Raw genomic sequence first — 13,898 nt, 5'->3', positions numbered from 1 at the left:
CCGAAACGAAGCTTAATAGCCCTCGCGGTAAAAATAAAGGAACTTTTGGAAAGATGTGTTTGCCATCCTTCGATTGTCTCGATCTCTAAAATGCGAAAAAAACAACATGTTCTCACCATTTTTATTGCCTAAAAGAACTTTATTCATGGTTGGTTTAGGAAAAAAAATCTGAATGAAATGAAAATTTTAAAAATCTACGACCCTGACTCGAACAATAGCTTTACTAAAGCTAAAGTAGCTTAAAGTAGTAAAACTAATGAAGCAAGAGCTCGAAAGAACATACGGAAGTAAATTTAAAAATTGCTCCAGATATCGGGAATGTTGCAACAGAACATCCAAACGTAAACAAATTTCCTATGGCTGATTCATTTTTCGCTGACGACTTCAGTCTTCTCAAGTTAGAGAACATCCGATCTCTTTTCATGAATTAAAGTGCACCTAACCCCCAAATTTTTTTTTCGCTAAAACAAATCTAGACTTTATTTGAAGCATTTGGGCGAAGAAATTTTTGAATTTGGTTGAATCTTCGATTTTCTATGCCCTTTCAAAGTCGCGATTAAGTGTTTCACGACCGCGTTTTAGGGAGTCTGGGGCGGCGGTACCTGATGACGTCTACCCAGGAAAAAAACACAATAGCGCCTCAGTCAACTCTCTATATTTGCTCGAGAAAATAGAACGCAAAGCTAATCGTTCCGATGTATTTTGGGACTAAAACGTCCAAGTTTTGTCTCAGAATCATTTCTTTTTCGTCACTGAAGTCAGAGTTAAGTTTCGATTCGGAAGGCTCCGAAATAAACTTCGATCGAGCACGTTCGACAACTGTGAACTCACTGCTTAGAGCTTTTAGAGCAATTTACAATATTTCAAGCGACGATGGGGAAGACGTCTTTGCGAACGAGCTGCCTGTATATTAGGAATGGAAAGCTAGATACGAAGTGGAGGAGCAGGCAAACGAAAAGCAGGAAAGAAAACTCAAGGACTGCTTTGGATGGTAATTTCGTCAACTAAACACAAGATTCCCACGCGTGTTTATAGCCCGTTTACATTTGTCCTTACCGAGAATGTATTTTGTCAAGGTTCTGTTAAATCCAGTTTGTGTTTTACTTTCAGTTGAATGCTTCATGTTTATAAGAGCGACGTACGTGTTGCAGTTTTCGAGACTTGATGAACTGCAAAACATTGGCTTCGATCGATTGAAAATCGTATTGTTTGGACCTGTATTTTTGAAGCTGTGGGAAGCAAGGCGGAAGGAAACATTTCATACAATTACCGATTTCACATTGTCACACGTTTTAAGTCGTAACTCCAAATAACCAATGTAAATTGTTCTCAAAGTTTGCAGTGAAATTCGTCGGATAAGCGAAAAGGATGTGTTCCCTAAGCGGTCCGCAGATAATGTTACGCGGTCATATTTTCGACGCTATTGCACAGAATCTTTGTCGCACTGCTGATTTCCAAACCTTCGAAAAACTCTGTGAGTCTAACAATTTTGTTATCATGTAATTCTAGAGGATTAATCTTCGACTTTCATCTAAATCGAAAGAGAAATAAGTGTTGGTTAGCGGCGTACAGTTGCGATCTATTTACATATCAGTATAACGCTTCTTGATCATGACCGGATCACACAACTTTGCCGGTTATGTTATAAATACTGCGGGATTGGAAGATATAGGTTGTAGGTAGTATTTCTACAAATTGCTGGTTAGCTTTAAGCAAAACATTTATGAAAATAGCGTTCGAAAGTCTGCGGAACAAATTCTAGTGACAGTTCTTCAATGGTTCTCACAGATTCAGTTCGCTTGTTTCGGTTCGACAAAATCAACCATCGTTTACGTCTTTATTGCACCATTAGCCGAACATCGTCAGTAAATTGTACAGTATATCTTTCTTTAAATCTGGAATATTGCTGCAACAGCCGATAGCACCTCTGAAAGGCGTTTCTGCGCACTTTTCGAATGTGTATTGCACCATCCTGAAGGAAATGAGAGGAAATGAGATATCCAACCTTCCTGGGTAGACGTCACAAGAGCCGCTGGACCCATTCTCCTCAAACTCGGTCGTGAAACAAAATGGCGGTGTTTTGGAGCTATTTTCGAGATTTCGTCGTGGCACAGAAAATCGAGGATTTAACGGAATTCAAAAATTTTTTCGCAGAACTATTTCAAATAATAAGTAGATTCGTTCTAGCGAAAAAAAATTTTTGGGGTTAGGTGCACTTTAACAATCGGTGCGAGAGAATAAGACAAATACTTGAGCTCAAAAGATGCTAATCAGAGTATCAAACAAGACCACGATCTACTCGCCAAGAATGGTACAAACAAGGGTTCGCTACAGTGACAGCATCAATGCGTTACAGGGTAGGACGCAATCACAGAGCTGATTCATTGGTGAAATCACTAATAAAATTATCAACGAAGTGTAACAAAGACTAAATCAGCCACATACCATGAAAGGTGCCTAGAATATTAGCAACTAGTAATGGACAAGTACATTGAAATAATGCATCAATAGGGATAGACGAAGGTGCAAGTAACAAAATGCTTTTTTTTGTACAAGAGAAAAGGGAAGTTTTGGGGGCTCCCCAGCTGAGCTGGTTACAGACCCAAGTAAGAGCAATCTCCATGAAATCATTGAAGCCAAGAATATCATTGTTATGGATGGTGAGACCCTGAAAGATTGCCTTATAGTATCAATATGCAAAATGTTTGATACTGGTTTAAAGGTAAACACGAGTCATATTTACTTCAGTTTATGAAGTGCAATGTACAACAACTACTCTTTGTTGTGAACGGACTTGGAATGTCCTGGCTATAAATTGGAATTAACTGAGAATTTTTAATGAGCAAATTGCCTTGGACATAGAATGGTGGAAGGAGATGCTAAAGAATATTGAACAATTTATGATACATATATCATAATTATATGAACTGGCTTACCTAATGCTTAGAGATGGCCTTACAAGACGTGATTATTGCTAAAGCCAGAATCAATAATGTATATCAAAGTTCCAATAAGTTTGTCCAGCATTTAATATCAGAGAATTCAGCTACTTCTAGTTTTTCTCTGGTAATGTTGAGTGAATATTTCAAAATAGTTCAAAACATTTGGGAATCTATAAGATCATACAATGTAGGAAATTCTCAATGAGGTCAAATTCAATTGTACGTTTATGTTATTAGCAAATTATACACCAGACCATGTGTCCTTCTATGTTACACCCTGTGCCAGAAAATAGAACATGAAGCCACATAATGCACAATTTCAGTACGGTGGAAATCACCAAATATTTAATTGCCACTGATGAACAATATCATGTATTCTGTTTACATTCACTACCAAATGACAAATTAAACATTACGTGTCAGGAATTATTAGATAACTAATTTTTCTGCCAGTTTACAAGCAAATAGCTCACTATCCAGGGTTGATTAACAACTCTACACAACCTTAGTGGAGTTACACCATCAAATATATGCCATCCATTTATTCTCCTAATAGCCATTTCAGCTTGTATTCTTACGTTTACAGTTCTGGTTCATGGTTGAAAAACAGTCTTCCTTAGAAAATTAGTAAAATTATCGTCAACTCTGGTTTACTTGGTCGCATAGAAGGGATGAAGATTATAACCTTCTTGCTTGCCAGTAAATGCTGTCAATCAAATCCCTGACATTGGGGAAATTCCTACAAGGCCTTAAGAGTGCCTGCCTGTAAAAATCAGACAAATTCTTAATTTCGCGGCAAGGGTCGAAAATTCGATTTCACTCATATTCTTATGGTAGATAGGCTAGGGCATGACAAAAACTACTGGATAGTTTTTTTGGCAAAATATCCTTTTATTTCAAAGAAATATGCAAATTACCAACTTCCGTCAAAATCGTCATTTGACGCACCATTTTATTAAGCAAGTTTGAGAGCCTCGCATGCAAAACCACATCATTCTTCCGTCTTTAAAACACTCAAATATTTTTGTGCAATGTTTAAATGTGTACTGGGTTGGTTTTAGGGAATGTTGCGTTGTCTTTTTGGGTGCAAAATAATCAAATTTCGAAGACATGTATTTCATTCACTTAAAAGTACTTCGTGAACATAATTGCGAAACGTTCAAATGGATTAAGCCTCTGGTGGTTGAATTGCAGAAGGATGATCTACAGATTCCTGTAAAAATTTCTTTGGGCAAATGATTGTGAGCGACGCGAGAGCTTTTCAAAGTACGTCAAAAATGCAAATATTTGACCATCCGTCGTCAATTTACGGGTTAGACGTATATTTTAGCGTGCGCCACATGACTTGACCTATAATAAGTTGGAATAGACACAGAGCTGATAATTTCGAAATGTTCTAACCTTATTTGTTGCAAAAGGCAGGTCCAAAGCAGATTTGACGTGTTTCTAGTCGATCTCTCACCATTCGTCGCATATAAAGCAGAAGTTTGCTTTTGTTTACACAAGGTTAACGTCGCCAACTGTCAACCTGTTATCGGTCGAATACCATGAATATGTGACCATCTTTCTGCGCATATGAACATCACTGCATCTAAGTCAAAAACGGCTGAGTCATTTGTAGATAGTTGCTTGCTTTGCACTGCGCCAAAATAATACGTTTGATCGATTGCTGACCATTGCTGATAAGCGTGTCGGCACAGCACAATCTTACAGCCGTTATTTTGTTCGTCACGCAATGCTGTCACGGCATATGCTGCACATTTTGATCCATTTTGTATAGAGCACTCTCAGGATAAATGAAACAATTTAATCATTGTTCATCTGTTTGTTCATATATATAATGATATGTGTATATTTATATAATCGTATTCTATAGTGTACGTGGCCTCGGTCCAAATCACGTTTGCTGTACATTTTGACGTTTCAGACAACAGCTGATAAAGCTAGTGCCTGTACTCACTAGAATTTTAAAAAAATCGCCATGAAACAAATTATAGATCAATGAAGCAAGAACTAGCTGAAATAAAAATAGGAAATCACAACGTGTCTAATTCCCGAGAATTATGGGTGGTGACCGCTTAATGGGGCTAGCCGCTTAAATAGAGGTTGGTGTACCTTGAATATTTAATTTTTCACTATCGGGTTATAAATTTCTTGGTGAACATGGAGTCAATTCAAGACAATCATGATAGACGTGTATTTGAATTATCACTCGTCATGCACCTTCAATTTCAGACTGTTATCTGCCATCGCCCTTTCCAAAACAAAGTGTTTAAATTTTGGTTGGCCGCCGAATAATGACAATAATGACAATAATGAGACAATAATGAAACCCTTATCGGAACGACCAAATGGTGGTCGCGGAGGTAACCGGTGAATATGTGTTTTATTTACAATATTTTACTGACAATAATTTTGGACTGTATTGAAAACAGTCCTCTATTTTCTGTTACAAACATACCAATGCCTCGCCACTAGGCAAACAAAATACACCAAATAAAATGGCATGGCCAGGGCTATTTACTCACGTAATTACTAATTAAATTTAGTCTGTTTTTCTCGTGAATTAGACACGTTGTGATTTCCTATTTTTATTTCAGCTAGTTCTTGCTTCATTGATCTATAATTTGTTTCATGGCGATTTTTTTTAAAATTCTAGTGAGTACAGGCACTAGCTTTATCAGCTGTTGTCTGAAACGTCAAAATGTACAACAAACGTGATTTGGACCGAGGCCACGTACACTATAGAATACGATTATATAAATATACACATATTATTATATATATGAACAAACAGATGAACAACGATTAAACTGTTTCATTTATCCTGAGAGTGCTCTATACAAAATGGATCAAAATGTGCAGCATATGCCGTGACAGCATTGCGTGACGAACAAATAACGGCTGTAAGATTGTGCTGTGCCGACACGCTTATCAGCAATGGTCAGCAATCGATCAAACGTATTATTTTGGCGTAGTGCAAAGCAAGCAACTATCTACAAATGACTCAGCCGTTTTTGACTTAGATGCAGTGATGTTCATATGCGCAGAAAGATGGTCACATATTCATGGTATTCGACCGATAACAGGTTGACAGTTGGCGACGTTAACCTTGTGTAAACAAAAGCAAACTTCTGCTTTATATGCGACGAATGGTGAGAGATCGACTAGAAACACGTCAAATCTGCTTTGGACCTGCCTTTTGCAACAAATAAGGTTAGAACATTTCGAAATTATCAGCTCTGTGTCTATTTCAACTTATTATAGGTCAAGTCATGTGGCGCATGCTAAAATATACGTCTAACCCGTAAATTGACGACGGATGGTCAAATATTTGCATTTTTGACGTACTTTGAAAAGCTCTCGCGTCGCTCACAATCATTTGCCCAAAGAAATTTTTACAGGAATCTGTAGATCATCCTTCTGCAATTCAACCACCAGAAGCTTAATCCATTTGAACGTTTCGCAATTATGTTCACGAAGTACTTTTAAGTGAATGAAATACATGTCTTCGAAATTTGATTATTTTGCACCCAAAAAGACAACGCAACATTCCCTAAAACCAACCCAGTACACATTTAAACATTGCACAAAAATATTTGAGTGTTTTAAAGACGGAAGAATGATGTGGTTTTGCATGCGAGGCTCTCAAACTTGCTTAATAAAATGGTGCGTCAAATGACGATTTTGACGGAAGTTGGTAATTTGCATATTTCTTTGAAATAAAAGGATATTTTGCCAAAAAAACTATCCAGTAGTTTTTGTCATGCCCTAGCCTATCTACCATAAGAATATGAGTGAAATCGAATTTTCGACCCTTGCCGCGAAATTAAGAATTTGTCTGATTTTTACAGGCAGGCACTCTTAAGGCCTTGTAGGAATTTCCCCAATGTCAGGGATTTGATTGACAGCATTTACTGGCAAGCAAGAAGGTTATAATCTTCATCCCTTCTATGCGACCAAGTAAACCAGAGTTGACGATAATTTTACTAATTTTCTAAGGAAGACTGTTTTTCAACCATGAACCAGAACTGTAAATGTAAGAATACAAGCTGAAATGGCTATTAGGAGAATAAATGGATGGCATATATTTGATGGTGTAACTCCACTAAGGTTGTGTAGAGTTGTTAATCAACCCTGGATAGTGAGCTATTTGCTTGTAAACTGGCAGAAAAATTAGTTATCTAATAATTCCTGACACGTAATGTTTAATTTGTCATTTGGTAGTGAATGTAAACAGAATACATGATATTGTTCATCAGTGGCAATTAAATATTTGGTGATTTCCACCGTACTGAAATTGTGCATTATGTGGCTTCATGTTCTATTTTCTGGCACAGGGTGTAACATAGAAGGACACATGGTCTGGTGTATAATTTGCTAATAACATAAACGTACAATTGAATTTGACCTCATTGAGAATTTCCTACATTGTATGATCTTATAGATTCCCAAATGTTTTGAACTATTTTGAAATATTCACTCAACATTACCAGAGAAAAACTAGAAGTAGCTGAATTCTCTGATATTAAATGCTGGACAAACTTATTGGAACTTTGATATAAATTATTTATTCTGGCTTTAGCAATTATCACGTCTTGTAAGGCCATCTCTAAGCATTAGGTAAGCCAGTTCATATAATTATGATATATATATCATAAATTGTTCAATATTCTTTAGCATCTCCTTCCACCATTCTATGTCCAAGGCAATTTGCTCATTAAAAATTCTCAGTTAATTCCAATTTATAGCCAGGACATTCCAAGTCCGTTCACAACAAAGAGTAGTTGTTGTACATTGCACTTCATAAACTGAAGTAAATATGACTCGTGTTTACTTTTAAACCAGTATCAAACATTTTGCATATTGATACTATAAGGCAATCTTTCAGGGTCTCACCATCCATAACAATGATATTCTTGGCTTCAATGATTTCATGGAGATTGCTCTTACTTGGGTCTGTAACCAGCTCAGCTGGGGAGCCCCCAAAACTTCCCTTTTCTCTTGTACAAAAAAAAAGCATTTTGTTACTTGCACCTTCGTCTATCCCTATTGATGTATTATTTCAATGTACTTGTCCATTACTAGTTGCTAATATTCTAGGCACCTTTCATGATATGTGGCTGAATTAGTCTTTGTTACACTTCGTTGATAATTTTATTAGTGATTTCACCAATGAATCAGCTTGGATCAGTTCAGTCCATCACTTCATCGACTGAAATATGCCTGTTAGTAGCAAACTGTAGTAACTGGTAGCAATGCACTTAGTAAACTACAATTTTAGGCAGTAATTTATCAGTGATTAAATCCTCTTGGCCAAATCTCTCTGATAATTTAGCAGTCTCCCCCTTGGGTCACCAGATCTTCCTGATTGAAGGACAGTGTTTGAGGAATATTACCTCATTTTCAATAATTCCAAAACTGACTTTGTCGCAGTCATGACTTACTTTGCAAACAAAGGTCATCCAAAGCTCATAAAAATCATAAAATCATGCAAATTAACTGCCAGACTAATCTCCGTTTTTACTGTTTACTGACTGACATTATTTTGAACAGTTTACTGACTAAATGGCTTATATTTAGCTGTTTACTGACTAGGGCTATACCCCATTGACACCCTCAGACTGCTAGCAGCCAGTTCCTAGTGCGAAGTCTGTAGGATGGAGTACTATTGGGGTTAGAATATTGGGAAATGTCTTTCAAGTAAGTGAAATGCTAGTTCCTGATCGAAAACAAATCCTTCAGATGTCAATATTTTCGTCAGCTGGACACACTATGATGACATACTAAAAGACCTTTAGTTAACGGAAGTTTGTTAAACTTTTCACTGTTAACCCTGTTAACTTTATGAAGGGGTAGCTCAGGGTACATATGAACTCCCTTGCAGGGTACAGTAGGCAAGTGACCCTTTCAAAATACTGAGAAATTACCTCTTTCTCACTCCCCAGAGATTTCTTTGGTACCTACTGTGTTCTGATCCTTTGCCTATTCTAGGAGATTGGGGGAAGAAATGTTTTGATCGGCTTCATCTGTCTTGGTTTTTTTCTAGATGGCAAAATTCTGTACTTACAGTAGAACCAAAACATATTTAAAGAGTTCAAAATGGTAAGGAATAGGCATCAAGAAAACTCAACTAATGGTTAAGAGAGTGCCAATTGCAAGAAGGTCTAAATCAAAGGTCTTGCTGAATACATATGGAATACATGTAATGCACCTATCAATGTCAAGTCGGGGGAAGGGGGGTCAGGCATAAGGTGGGGATTTTGACATTTTCTAAAAAATATTATCAAAATCCCCACCCCCAGGCAAAAAATAATTGTCAAAAATATCAAAATCCCCGACCCTGGGGCAAGGGAAGGCAGTCATATACCCTTCAGTCCTTGTTGCACACAAGAAGAAAGCAATAAATGACATACCAAAGACTCAATAAACATTTTTATTGTATATATAGCAAGAATTTTAGGCAATAACCCTTGCAAATAGAATTCTACATGTGCTATATTTTCATGTGTGAAAAATGCGATACGTCCAATCAGCTTCGCATACAGCATTCTTCACATATGCAAAATACAGTGTTTCAGCCAGAAAATTTCACTTGAGGGTCAAAGTGGCCCCTGAAGATCTTTTTTAGGGGCCAATTTTTTAGGAAAGGGGCCACTAAATTGAAAGCTACAGAAGGGAAAAATGCATCAGGGTACCAAGGAAAATAAAGCAGCTTATTAGGATCTATGATAAAATTTAATAGTAAGTGCTTTTTGAAGGGTTTCTACTCAATAAAGTTTCTTTTGAATCGGATACTAATATGAAGGATCTGTGCATTACAAGAGAACAATCCTTAGGCCTACATGACGTAGGCAATGATCATAGGTTTGCAATGCATTATACAGCGATTTCAAACACGGGCAGCCATTTGGAAGTTTTCCGATATGAGAGAATCAATACAGCAAAGCAAAAGGACAGATTGACTTGAATGTTTTAGAAGCAAAGATCTCTCAATATGATTTTTCTAGGACATAATGTGTGACAAAATAATCGTTATTGATTGTCAACACAGAAAAATGCAGTCGCCATTATGCCGTATTATGGCAACTAAACCAGAAGTTTTGGTCGCCAAGGATGAAATGCTTGTTACATTGACGACCGTATCGATCACAATTTCAAGCCCTGGGATGGCTTTTAAAATATAATTTATGCCTGTGTTAAGCCTGCACAGTCTTGTAAAAGAAAAGGGCCAAATTGGCCCTTGTTTCGTTTTTCTGGGGGCCATCTCTGATTGTAACGCGGGATTCCCGCAATGCTGCGCTCTGGCGGAAACACTGAAAATATAACCAATCATCATCAAGAGTAGAACCATTTAGCCAATCAGAGCGAAGCACTCACATGGCTTCTGAGAAGCGCAGTCTTCAAATCAGCACCCGCTTGAAGTTTCCTTTTCGAAAACATGGCTTCAGCTTCCAGTTGTAGTTCACTTTCGGAAAAACAGTAGCGGAATATATTCAACATCTTGATAGCTAGCACTCCAGCTTCAGAATCAATGGACAATCAAGAAACCAAGGAAGTAAATTTGGCATCAGGAAGCCATCAACATTCAAGGAACATTCAAATTTAAACAGTGTACATCAACAGAGTCCAAATTTGTCTTTGACAGTGATTATGGACAAGCGAAAACATTCCACATTTTGTATTTACGAATTCTTCCGTATTGTATTTAAGCTTGTGAAGGATCTTTGGTAGCCTGTTGCTGGACTGGAAAGCGGATTTGTTTTTTCTTATGCTCAGTCATTCAGATCAGTCTTGAATGCTTTGCATTCTGGCATGTTAATTAGTTTATGGCAGGTATTGGGAAAAATAAAACTGATTTAAGGTCATTCCTCACAATTGCATCGCGCATCCATACTGCGCATAATTTATGGCGTCATTAGCACGCGCTCATGCACGTGCATATTGAAAACATGACGGATTTGCCTTGATATTGAGCTCTGTCAGTTGAAAAATGGCTCTAGCTCACCAACGAGCACCCCAATTGTTTTTCCAGTCATTGTAATCAACTAATCATAAGCTTTGCATGAGAAAAGACTGATCTAATTTCTACTGCTGAAAACTGAATAAATAAGAAAAAAGCAGATACACTGTGGTCTTTTCTATTTTGCAGTCAGTAACCAAGTCAAGAAATTTGATTCAAATTTTTAATCAAGGATTTAGCTTTCTGCCTGAATCAAAGTTAAAATGTTTATTTGTGTCCGACACAATGTATTGACTGTAGTTTAATGCGTGTTCTTTTGAGTCTGAACTCACAAAGATTTTACAATTACTGGGAATGTGTTTTTATAATAAGCATTAAATAATGCCAAAATGTGGCATTTTCAATGCCTCAATGCTCCTTAATGAGCATGGGCACCCCCTTTTTTACTTCAAAATTGAAGTTATCATATGACAAATATTCAGTGGACAAAGTTTGAACAAAAATCTATTGTCACTTTTGTTTCAGAGGAATTACCTTAAAGTGCCACTGAAACGAAATTTTCGTACTCTCTTTTATTACCCCAATTTGTAGTTTCAAACGTGCTTAAAATAATGGTGAACTTTATTTCTGTCAAATCCTAACGGAAAGTGCTTTTTTTAGCCGCTGAAATCGACTTTTTGGAGCAAAACTGTGTCCGGGCTCTGGAACCGAATTTAAAGACCTTGTGACGTCACTGGTTGTATTCACGCAAGAAGCGCTATAGATTCTCTCTTGTTTTCACTTGATTTATTCAAGTCTATTTTCATATTGTCGATACCTGCTAGTTTTCTACCTTGTAATTTCTGTCCAGTCTTGACAGGAAATACATATCATGAACGTTGGAGGGCGCCAAAGAGTGTAGATTCACCAAAATAAATGCTACAGATTAGAACAGCTCAGTTACTTTTCGAACATTTTGAGTACTCGATTGGAGATTTCGAAGACGAGTGTGGCAACTTTTATATCACGTCCTAAAGCCTAAACACGATATTTAGTCGTCTGCTTTCAGCCTGGTTCTGAAATTTGGATTCTCACGTTTATCTAAGTTCTATTACACAAGGTTCGAATATATCCTCGGCAACTTTACTGCAGTAAAAGCCGTAAGCGCATCAGCCATCCGCATAATCACGAAGTTATTAACGGTCCACAAGCTTTGAGTCGAGTACTTCTTTGTACACAGAGGGCATCTTTTTATGATACTAATAAGTGAGAGTTCTTGTGGTAGACAAAATGTGTCTTTGAAAATTGTGATCCGCAGCAGGGTTTGCTTTATCGTCGCATACGTATCAGTGTAAACAAAGCGCGAATTTCGCTTCTCTTTTACACGTATCTCCCAATTGCAATATTTCACGGTCGATGGATTACTTTGAGTTCTTTAGCACATACTTATGTCTATGATCTTAATTTAATGGTATCCAAATTCAAAGCAATTCGTTAAAACGTCACTAGTTTACACCCCTTTCGAAGGTTTATTAAACAGAATTTGAACTAATTTGCATATATCACCTTTCGCCGTCGACATTGTCACGCTTTCTCTCGTTTCCTGAAAACATACCTGTAGGGTCATGGCAGCTTAGTTTACCTTTATAGTTTAAATTCGCTCCCTCACATAAAAGAAGAGGGTTTCTTAAATTGTTGCTGATTTGATAACTTGTAGGATGTAACAGATGCAACTGGACTAAAGGTCACTGTGACACAATCTCGTCCGCGGTGAAACTCACAAAGCGTCCGGTTTCCTCGAAGCGAAGCGACTCGAAACTCGAAGCGTTGTTGCTGCGATTCGTGCAGCAGCAGTCCGGATAATAATTTCAAAAGCCGCTTTCTCTTGTTTTCATGTCTTTTTTACTTTATGAGTGTAGGTATTGTTTAATTGAGTGGTGGCCATTTCACCAAGAGTCCCGATCATTTTGCGATCTAAGAACTCCCACTCGTTTGCTTTCTTACATAAAATATCCTGCAAATATCCAATTAAATAGACTGAAAAGCCCCAGGATCGACTCTCCACCTCTTCTTGTCTAAGGCTACTGTGATTATCTGCTTTACAGCTCTGAGATGTCCTTAAGATGTTTTTTGGGGGGCTTCGAACAGTATTCTCTTCTCCCATAATCACTCTAAATTTTCAGCGCAGCATAAGAGTAATACAACCAGTGACGTCACTAGGCTGTTTTGGCCGCGCCAAGATGGCCGCCAATTTTGGGCTTAACCAGCCAACTTCGAACGGCTGAAAAAGCAGTTTTCGCTTACCGTATGCGAAAAAAAAGTCCGCAGTGTTTCCAAGTAAGGTTGAAACTTTATTACTAAGCAAAAATCTCACATACGAAAATTTCGTTTCAGTGGCACTTTAAAGGATATGTTTAATTCTCGCTATATATACAATAAACAAATTACAGCATAGAAAGTGCCTTGTACAGATTTTTATTCACTCGTTGCAAAACTTTGGAAAACGAACGAGTGAGCAGAGCGAACGAATGAGTTTTGCAAATCGTGAATAAAAATCCGTACGTCGCACTTTCTTTGAAGTAATTTATATCTACAGTGCAATCACGCTTAAACGGGCAGGTCAGTTTTGCACAAGTATTTCCTTCAAAATCCGATAGAAAAACAGTCTATTCCCGGAAGACTGAAAGATCAATATTAAATCTATAGCTACGGGCATTAAAATTGAAAATTTTTGGCTTAGAAAGCAAAGAAACACCTTTTCACTCACCTTTCGATCAGCCATTGCTCACGACACGAGCGTTTCATTACTGGACCCCTCGATCAAATTGAAGCCCGCGTTGCTAGTAAACAGCGGATAATTTTGAAGGAAATCTGCTGACCAAAATTGTGGGGGCTTCGAAGGAATGTGTAACATGTGAAATTCGATCTCTTCGTTCATGTGGCTTGCGTGGTGTTTGTTTTTGTCACTTTTGCGAACAAGGTTAGTTAATGGCACTGTTTTCTTTAGGGCAAAA

At 37.5% G+C, this 13,898-nt stretch overlaps 1 protein-coding gene across 1 annotated transcript in view; it reads right to left on the bottom strand.

Annotated features, from left to right (window-relative positions):
• Positions 1-13,702, bottom strand: part of LOC149107150 (uncharacterized) — a 114,907-nt gene extending 101,205 nt beyond the window's left edge. Inside the window, exon 1 of the mRNA XM_089296524.1 lies at positions 13,652-13,702. The gene's annotated coding sequence lies outside the window, so the exon portion shown is untranslated. The remainder of the gene's footprint in view (positions 1-13,651) is intronic.
• Between the last annotated feature and the right edge of the window lie 196 nt (positions 13,703-13,898).

Source organism: Orbicella faveolata, unplaced genomic scaffold (genome assembly GCF_042242905.1).
Source record: "Orbicella faveolata isolate gen_17 unplaced genomic scaffold, um_ofav_v1 contig_27, whole genome shotgun sequence".
NCBI classification, from domain to species: Eukaryota; Metazoa; Cnidaria; class Anthozoa; order Scleractinia; family Merulinidae; genus Orbicella; species Orbicella faveolata.
This window is presented reverse-complemented; position numbering and strand designations above follow the sequence as displayed.